The sequence below is a fragment of the Alosa pseudoharengus genome, unplaced genomic scaffold (genome assembly GCF_046254945.1).
Source record: "Alosa pseudoharengus isolate Yale_2024_CS ecotype anadromous, Long Island Sound unplaced genomic scaffold, YU_APseudo_1.1 YU_APseudo_1.1_scf_20, whole genome shotgun sequence".
Lineage (NCBI taxonomy): Eukaryota > Metazoa > Chordata > Actinopteri > Clupeiformes > Clupeidae > Alosa > Alosa pseudoharengus.
Window position 1 is genome coordinate 37,205,624 of NW_027468664.1, and position 10,442 is coordinate 37,216,065.

Genomic DNA, 10,442 nt, shown 5'->3' on the forward strand with positions numbered 1-10,442 from the left:
GAGGAATGCATCTTGTAATGTGACATATTCAACGACCCGCAATTTATTGTCTGCGACGTTCCACAACTCCACGACCAAAAGCCTAACATGTTAAAATGTGTGGGGAATCTCTTACAACTCCCGTATTGACACTGACAGTATGATGACATGCCACGAGTAAGCTACGATAGGCTACATGATCTTGTTATGTGGCCAATCTTCCGACTAAGACGTGGCAAGAATTTATGTTCCAATGATTGCCTAGTTTGGCATGGTCAATCGTAAAAAACATCATCATGGAAGACAAAAAAAAAACGTGTAATCTGCATAGGTCATTAGAACACAGTTTGTTTTCAGTAAACTGTGAGAGACAAAGAGGAAAGAGAGTCAGAGTTGGAAACAGGTGAAAAGAGAGAGATAGACCCTTAGACAAACAGGAGGACACAAAGAGAGATAGACCCTTAGACAAACAGGAGGACAAAGTGAGAATACATTATGCTTTCTGCTTTCTGATTTGTCATCTTTCTTTAGATGTACATGAGAAAAGTTGAATAAGTTTAGCAAAAAAAAAAAAAAGGATATACGCTGAAGTTTTCAAACACACATTTGTCACGACGTGTCCCCAAGGAGACTGTGGACCTTGAGGCCGTCTCCGATGATGGCCAAAGGAAGTTCATCAGCGATTCGCCCGCCCCAAATTTGGGTTCCTAATTTTAGCTCGGGCCCCTCATTCCTCTTAGGTGAGGGAGACAAGCTGGAGCGGAGCAAAGAGGAGAGGATTTATGAGAGTGATATTTCAACTGGCAGCAGGGGGCTATCTCCCCTCTACAGAGAGAGAGACAGAGGGAGAGAGAGAGACAGACAGAGAGAGAGAGGGAGGGAAAGGAAGGGGAAGAGAGAGAGAGAAAGAGAAAAGTTATAGAAGGAGAGACGGGGTACAGAAGAGAGAGGAAAAGAGAGAACAAAAGGGAAATAGAGAAGGGAACAAGAAAGATAGATAGAAGGAAGGATGGAGAGAGGGATGGAGTGAGAAACCCAACAGTCTCGGTGACACATGAAACAGTCTTTGTAAAAGCGGCTAATTCCAAACTTTTTTATTAGTATTGAGTAAAACCATTGTAATGAATAGGCCTCAAGAGTATCAATGTTGCATACTCATCCACACACACACACACACACACACACACACACACACACACACACACACACACACACACACACACACACATACACACACACACACATACACAGAGAGAGAGAGAGAGGCACTGCCCGTTATGGTAGCACATCACCTTCATATCTAATGATACTTGATAATGATAAGCTCCAGTTTTGTCAGATCTAATCTTATGACACAGTACATCTGCTCCTCACTTAACCCCCCTGTTAACCTCTTTTATCGGACAGGATTGTGTGTGTGTGTGTGTGTGTGTGTGTGTGTGTGTGTGTGTGTGTGTGTGTGTGTTTGTGTGTGTGTGTGTGAGAGAGAGAGAGACAGAGAGAGACAGTGTGTGTGTGAGAGACTGTGTGTGTGTGTGTGTGTGTGTGTGTGTGTGTGTGTGTGTGTGTGTGTGTGTGTGTGTTTGTGTGTGTGTGTGTGTGAGAGAGAGAGAGACAGAGAGAGACAGTGTGTGTGAGAGACTTTGTGTGTGTGTGTCTGTGTGTGTGTGTGTGTGTGTGTGTGTGTGTGTGTATGTGTATGTGTGTGTGTGTGTGTGTGTGTGTGTGTGTGTGTGTGTGTGTGTGTGTGTGTGTGTGTGTGTGTGTGTGTATGTGTGTGGTATTGATTTAGTGTCAGTGATTAAATGAGATCGATGGAGGGGCTGTAGGTGCTGTTTCCTAGCCTGTGAAACTGCAGTGGCAAGGTGACCTGTCAGCAGTCAGGAAGTCTTTAGTGTGTGTGTGTGTGTGTGTGTGTGTGTGTGTGTGTAGGTGTGTGTAGGCAGTGTTGTGCCTGAATGCATTCATTTAACGATAGTTCATGAACTCGTTCATATTTTAGGCGAACGAGTGTATTACTGCAGCAACATATGGAAAAAAGAACTATGAACTAGTTACTTTTTGGAACTGTGAACTTAGTTCAAAATTTTGAATTATGAACTATGAACTGAACTAGATCATTTTAAAATTTGTGAACTGAACTTTGAACTAGTTCATGTAGAAAGTGAACTTTCCCAACACTGTGTGTATGTAGCCGGTAGGTGTGTGTGTGTGCGTGTATGTGTGTTTTTTAGTTTGTGTTTGTGTGTGTAGGAGAGTGACAGTGTGAATGTATAAATGTACCTTTTTGTTTCTGTGAAAATGTGTGTGTGTGTGTGTTTGTGTACTTCTCTCTCTGTTTGTGTGTGTGTGTGTGTGTGTTTGTGTTTGTGTTTGTGTGTGTATGTGTATATGTATGTGTATGTGTGTGTGTGTCTCTCTTAAAAGCCGCATAATGATTCGCCTTCACTTCATCATTCTCACATTACAGAGAAAGCTGACTGCGTCTAGCAGCGTGATCGGGTAAACAAATCCACACAATTAGGCTGTAAAGAAGCCTTTAATGAGACCACAGCTCCGAATAAGAGAGAGAGAGAGAGAGAGAGGGGGGAGAGAGAGGAAGAAGTGTGAGAGAGAGAAAGGGAGAGAGAGAGAGAGAAGAGTAGAGGGGAGGAAGAGAGAGGGGGGACACTCTTTCTTCACTAAATGTCTCAGTTCTTGGCTCTCTCAGTCTCTCTGCGTTTGTTTGGCTTTGCTGAGAGGGCAACACTATGTGTTAAAACAGCAGGTTTTATTCTCTTACATCACACACAGGTAAGTAAGTGAGCTCAGTGCACACACACACACACACACACACACACACACACACACACACACACACACTCATGCACATACACACACACACACACACACACATACACACACACACACACACACACACACACACACACACACACACACACACACACACACACACACACAGTCTCTCACACACACACTGTCTCTCTCTGTCTCTGTGTATGAGAGAGAGAGAGAGAGAGAGAGAGAGAGAGAGTGTGTGTATGAGAGAGAGAGAGAGAGAGAGTGTGTGAGTGTGTGTGTGTATGCAGTTGGAGTTCCTCCTCTCCTCTCCTCTGTCTTGCTGCCCAGCTCTATTTGACTGATGGTGCTGTAACCATGGTGACAGGGGATGCTTGCTCACAGTCATAAGATCATCTAATGACGAGAACTCACACCAAAACAAAAACACACACACACACACACACACACACACACACACACACACACACACACACACACACACACACACACACACACACACACACACACACACACAGGCACAACCTGGACTGCAGAGTCCTCCTCAAAACACAGACACACACACACACACACACACACACACACACACACACACAGGCATGATATTAACTGCAGAGTCCTCCTGAAAACACACACGGGCACAACCTGAACTGCAGCTCCCTCCTCAAACACACACATACACACACACACACACACACACACACACACAGGCAGGATATGAACTGCAGCGTCCTACTCAAAACAGAATGCCTGCTGAGGGCACTGAGTTCAGGCACGGCCGGTGCGGGTGGCTTTGCCTGTGTTCGGGATAACGGACATTTAAGGAATATGATACTGAATGAATAGGTGGCGTAGTGGCTAAGGGTCAAGTATAGCCAGGAGGTTTTAGGTTCCCAGCTGCCTCCGTTGAGCCCCTGTGTACATGAGGCCGGTCGGATGTTGCACGTTATGATGCTGGATTTATGCATGTGTCAAAGTTGCATAAAGAGTTGCCCTGTGGGGCATAATCAAGATATTTAGTGTCGGAGTGTGTGGACACGAAAGGAGAATATAACAGAATATGCCGCTACACTGGCACTCCACCAGGAATATATTATTGGCTGAAGAACCTTCCGTGGCATACTGTATAGTCCATTGGTTTCCGTCAGTCATTTTGAATGAGTGCGTCAGCTAAACAACTAAATATATGGTAACACTTTACTTGACAGTATCGACATACTGTAGGAGTGACATGACACTGTCATGAACACATGACACTGTCATGAACACATGAACCCTAACACCTAACACTAATCCTAACCTCTAACCCTAATCCCAACCCTAATCCTAATCCTAATTTGTTATGACAAAAACCGAATGTCACTTAATAACATAAGCGTTATGTCATAAACGTTTATGACTTGTTTATGACACATTCATAACAGTGTCATGTCACTCTTATGTTGATACTGTCAAGTAAAGTCTAATCAAATATATTGTATTGAATAGTATTCTAATGAATGGTTGTGGTGTACACAGATATGTTCTATACTACCAAGATATTTTAGTTTGTTGGCTCCTTGAGGTTTCAAACCATCAGCTAGATTATAGGCTTGAATTTCCCCTTGGGGATCAATAAAGTATCTATCTATCTATCTATCTATCTATCTATCTATCTATCTATTAGTTGCCCCATTACAACTTGAACACTCAAACATCTCGGTGTTGTTATGTTTGCTTATGGTATTTGGCAGATGCTTTTGACACTTGGTGTTTTCTCTCCACACTGACACTGAGACGAACACACACACTCACAAACACCCCAAGTGACAGCCAAACATTCTGTGAAACGTTTAAATCTCGGCTTTGTTTTGGCAGAAGCAGACGTTGCAAGTGCTGCTGGTCCTATTGTTTGTCCCTATAGGACACTGGAACAGGCAGTGATACATAGACTGTGTGTGTGTGTGTGTGTGTGTGTGTGTGTGTGTGTGTGTGTGTGTGTGTGTGTGTGTGTGTGTGTGTGTGTGTGTGTGTCTGTGTGTGTGTCTGTGTGTGTGTGTCTGTGTGTTAGGACACAGGAGTGAGCAGTGGTGCATAGGCTATGCAGTGTGCTAAATAGTATAGTCTTCTGGTAGTTTGATGGTGATAAGTGTTTGGAAGAGAGTGAGTAGGTAGATGTCCACACTAACATATGCATACTCTTATGCTCTCTCTCTCTCTCTCTCTCTCTCTCTCTCTCTCTCTCTCTCTCTCTCTCTCTCTCTCTCTATCTTTCACACACACACACACACACACACACACACACAGACACACACAGACGCACAGATACACACACACACACACATACACACACACACACACACACACACACACACACACACACACACACACACACACACACACACATGTGTTCATGTTTGTGAACACACAGGCTAGTTACTTGGATGTAAGAGAGACAGAGAGAGAGAGAGAGAGAGAGAGAGAGAGAAAGAGATAGAGAGTTGAGAGGGAAGAAGGTATTGAGATGCACGAGCACTGCCTTTGCCCCTCTGGCTGTTTTTCAGAATGTGGCTGGTCTGCCAGCTCCAAGCGGAGAACGTGGGTTATATCGCTCCCACAGAGAGCTTCCTCCTCCTCTCTCTCTCTCTTTCTCTTTCCCTCTCTCTCTTTTCTCTTCTCTCCCTCTCTCTCTCCCTCTCTCTGTCTCTCTTGTTCTCTCTCTTGCTTTCTGTCTCTCTCTTTCTCTCCCTCTGTATGTCTCTCTCCCTCTCTCTTCTTCTCGCTTCCTCTCTTTCCCTCTCTCTTCTTCTCGCTTCCTCTCTTTCCCTGTCTATTTCTCTCCCCCTCCTTCTTGCTCAGTCTTACAAACTCTCTCATAGTCTTATTTCTCTCTCTCTCTCTTTCTCTCCTTCTGTCTCTTTCTTTCACCCCCTTTTCATCTTCTCCTATTGCCTTATTCCCTCCTTTCACTCTCCCTGAGCTTGAGAGGTTGATGAGGAGCTCTCTCGGAATAGATCTGACTCTCATTAAAACTCCGTTTGCAGAAATGAATCTTCACGTTAGCATGCCGGTAATGAGTGCAGAACATCAGTCAGTACAAATGAGGAGTTTGGTTCCAAAACAAGATATGTTGTCTTTTATCGTGCAGTTCATGTAATGTCTATATCGTGCTTGTGTTGTTTTGATTAAGTAACCCTGAACTGGAACTGGAAAAAAAAAAAACTTGATTGATGAAAATGTGTTAAAATGGATGATATCTCATTTTGGAACCTTCAAATGCAGAGTCTTTCACAATGAACCAAGGATACAAGAATACAAGACAAGGGAGATGGGATAGTGTGCTGTGTATGTGGGGAGAGGGCAGTGTGCAATATGTGTGTTGGAGAAGCTTCCTCATGAGACAATGTGCTGTGTATTGGGGGGGGGGGGGGGGGCAGTGTGCTGTAAGTATGTTGGGGATGTGTGTTGGAGAAGCTTCCTGGATACCTGAAATAATGTGCTGTGTATGTAGGGGAGAGGGGGTGGGGGGCAGTGTACTGCAAGTATGATGAAGGGACTTACTATTGCAAGCAGAGTACTGTATGTATAATGTATGTGAGTGATGACAGTGCAGATGTGTGTGTGGGGCGGGAGGGGAGTGGAGCAGTGACTGTGTGTGTATGTGTGTGTAGTGTGTGTGTGGGTAGGTGGGGAGTGGAGCAGTGACTGTGTGTGTGTGTGTGTGTGTGTGTGTGTGTAGTGTGTGTGTGTATCGTGTGTGTGTGTGTCGTGTGTGTGTGTAGGTGGGGGCAACCACCACCACAAGGGGCTGAAACGTCTCCTGAAAGTGACTGAAATGATATGCAGCACCCTGTAATAACTTCCTACTAACACAGGGAGCTTGGGGATGAATACAATATTTCTTATTCTTATTGTTATGATAATGGTCGGATGACCGAAAGCTTGGCCTCTAGCATGGATTAAAGGGTGCAAACAAGTTATTTTGACATTTTCAGTATTTGTTTCTAGCACCTTTTATCATGAGTGTGGGGTACTTTATTGTTCTTATTTTTAAAAGTTGGAAGTTAATCCCTAATGCTGAAATCCATATTGAGAAGCATTGGATTGTTTTTATGCGCTAATATGCAAAATGAACTCAAATACGGCATGCTAGATACCACACCATATGTATTGAAGCATAAAAGCCCACCCAGTACCCTGGTGTAATGTAATATTTATACCCGAAAATTAATTATTATGTGCGGTTCTGGTTATTAAATGAGAAAACAAACATCCTCCTGTTTGAACTCCATTTGTGAGTGTGTGTGTGTGTGTGTGTGTGTGAGAGAGAGAGAGAGAGAGAGAGAGAGTGTGTGTGTGTGTGTGTGTGTGTGTGAGTGTGTGTGTGTGTGTGTGTGTGTGTGAGAGAGAGAGAGAGAGAGAGAGAGTGTGTGTGTGTGTGTGTGTGTGTGTGTGTGTGTGTGTGTGTGTGTGTGTGTGTGTGTGTGTGTGTGTGCGCGTGTGTGTGTGTGTGTGTGAGAGAGAGAGAGAGAGAGAGAGAGAGAGTGTGTGTGTGTGTGTGTGTGTGTGTGTGTGTGTGTGTGTGTGTGTGTGTGTGTGAGAGAGAGAGAGAGAGAGAGAGAGAGAGAGTGTGTGTGTGTGTGTGTGTGTGTGTGTGTGTGTGTGTGTGTGTGTGTGTGTGTGTGTGTGTGTGTGTGTGTGTATGTGTGTGTGTGTGTGTGTGTGTGTGTGTGTGTGTGTGTGTGTGTGTGTGTGTGTGTGTGTGTGTTGCTGAGGCTCTAATGAAGTGGTTTAGTCTGGGAGGCTGTTTACTGCTTAAATGATGTTGTTCATCTTGTTCAGCCGTGACGGATGCACTCCCTCAAATCTCTTCTCTGCACACAGGGCCTGATTTAAACAAGCCTTCATTTGAATTCATTAAAAGACCGCAGGGGATGGCCAGAGGCGGCCACTGAGATTGCCTGTCTTGAAAGCCTGTCCTCTCTTAACGTTTTTAAAATGTAGTTAACTCAGACTGAGTTATATGAAACAGGCCTGGTATACAGAACTCTGCATGTAGGAGAAGCCATTATGCTTTGGAGAGACATGAAGAGTGTGTGTGTGTGTGTGTGTGTGTGTGTGTGTGTGTGTGTGTGTGTGTGTGTGTGTGTGTGTGTGTGTGTGTGTCTATACATTTGTGTGCATCTTTGTAAGCCCATTATGCTTTGGAGAGACATGAAGTGTGTGTGTGTGTGTGTGTGTGTGTGTGTGTGTGTGTGTGTGTGTGTGTGTGTGTGTGTGTGTGTGTGTGTGTGTGTGTGTGTGCATCTTTGTGTATGGAATTATGTGGTGATTGGAATGTTGTAGGATGTAGACTGATGTATGTATTGAGTGCCAGTTAATCTGTAGGGTTGTATGTGAGCGTTTCCCTGTGTGTTTGTATGTGATTGGAGAATAATCTGCCTACTGGTCTTCATACACTTGCAGTCCACAGTGATCCACAATCATCAACTCTCTCTCTCTCTCTCTCTCTCTCTCTCTCTCTCTCTCTCTCTCTCTCTCTCTCTCTCTTTAATCTCTCTGCTCTTCTCCTCTCTTTCTCTCTGCCTTTCAAATTCAAATTCAATTAATCTCTATTGGCATGGACAAGAAAGCATATCGATTTTGCCAAGGCATTTCAGGAATAGCTTACGTAAGAATAAGATGGAATTCATCCTACACTGTTTTTTTACATTTCTCTCTCTCTTCGTCTATCTGTCTTCTCTCTGTTGCCCCATCTCTCTCTCTCTCTCTCTCTCTCTCAATTCAATTTCAATTCAGAGTGCTTTATTAGCATGACAGCTTGAGTCAGTGTTGCAAAAGCTAATGTTACGAATGACACAGTAATATCACAAAAATAAAGAAAAAAGAAATACAGCAATATGAGCTACATATGAATACAGAATGAACAGTAGTAGAAATAGAAGTATGAGGTGTGTGTGTGTGTGTGTGTGTGTGTGTGTGTGTGTGTGTGTGTGTGTGTGTGTGTGTGTGTGTGTGTGTGTGTGGACAGGTTTACTTAAATCAGGTCCCTCAGATTGTGGCTTCCTAAGACATATGGTGCATATGAAACATTTGGAAAATGTTTCTCTCTCTTTCTCTCTCTCTCTCTCTCTCTCTCTCTCTCTCTGTATATGACTCTCTGTATCAAAACTTTGGCTCATAATCAAAATTTAGAGGCCAAACTTCAGTCATCAGCATGGTATGGGAGCAGTTGATAACACAGCAATCTATCTGGTTAATTCTGCTGGAAATCAGTGCAGAAACACAAATACATGCTTTGCCAGTGATTACCTCTCCTGGCATAACGACCGCGTCTCTCTCTCTCTCTCTCTCTCTCTCTCTCTCTCTCTCTCTCTCTCTCTCTCTCTCTCTCTCTCTCTCTCTCTCTCTCTCTCTCTCTCTCTCTCTCTCTCTCTCTCTCTCTCTCTCTCTCCTCTCTCTCTCTCTCCTCTGCTTCTCCTCTCTATCCTTGTGCCATGGATGTCACAACAAGAGTTAATTTCTGTCTCACTCTGATCTGATAGAAAAGCCATATAGTAGAGAGAGAAAAGAGAAAAGGGGTGTATGCATGCAGGTGTGTGTGTCTGTATGTGTGTGTGCGTGTGTGTGTGTGCGTGTGTGTAGTGTTAATTTTGTCACCTATTTTTAATTTAGTCTTAGTCTTAGTCTTGTGACGAAATGTCCTTTTTAGTCTTTGTCATATTTAGTCATTCAAATATAATTTTTATTAGTCAAGTTTTAGTCAACTAAAAGTCTCGTCATTTTAGTCTAGTTTTAGTCAAAAGAAAACTAAAGCTATCTTAGTCTTAGTCAGTTTTAGTCAAAACATTTTAGTCTTTTTTTATAACAAATTATTTCTGATTACTATTTCAGTCAAATAGTGTTTCACACATCTCAATTTTCTAACAATATTGTGTGTCCACAGGGCTACTCGTCTGTTATTACTTATTCTGATTTTTTGTCAGTCAGTATGTTTACATGCACAGGTAAGTCAAGCTACAGTTATAGCTCGGCTGGGATTTGGCCATAGAAAGTAAACGTTTTGACTGGACCACCATCTTCATAGACCAGTGTTTCACAAAGTGTGGTCCGGGGACCACTGGTGGTCCGCAAGCTATCCCAAGTGGTCCACGAACAGACGTGGTAAAATATAATATAGATGAGTTGTTTGCAATATTGAACAAACTTGTATGTAAATTCAAACTGTTCTACAACACTGTCTATGTCAGATATGCCAGTTTAAATCATATGAATCCTCTGACACAATTAAGCAAAGTGCAAAGACAATAAGCAAGGTGGTTCAGTGAGGCTAATATACTGCTAGGTCAATTTTTTTATTTTATTTTTTAGCTAGGTGGTCCGTGCGTTTCTTTTTTATTGATTAGTTAAGTGGTCCTTCATCTGAAAAAGTTTGAGAAACACTGTTTAGACCCAAGTATGAATGTTTTACTCCGCCACGCTAGATGGCGATATGCGCTCAAACACAACACAAACTCTCCATCTTAGCTAACTTGCTAGCGAACTTTCCATATTAGCTTACTTGCTAGCAAATTTTGCATCATCAGTGTAACTAGTTAAATAGTTGACATTACTTGCTGAAAATTTTCGTATGGACATTCTGGAGGATGTTTAATTGTATATGTATGAGAGAAGCTTCAACTTCT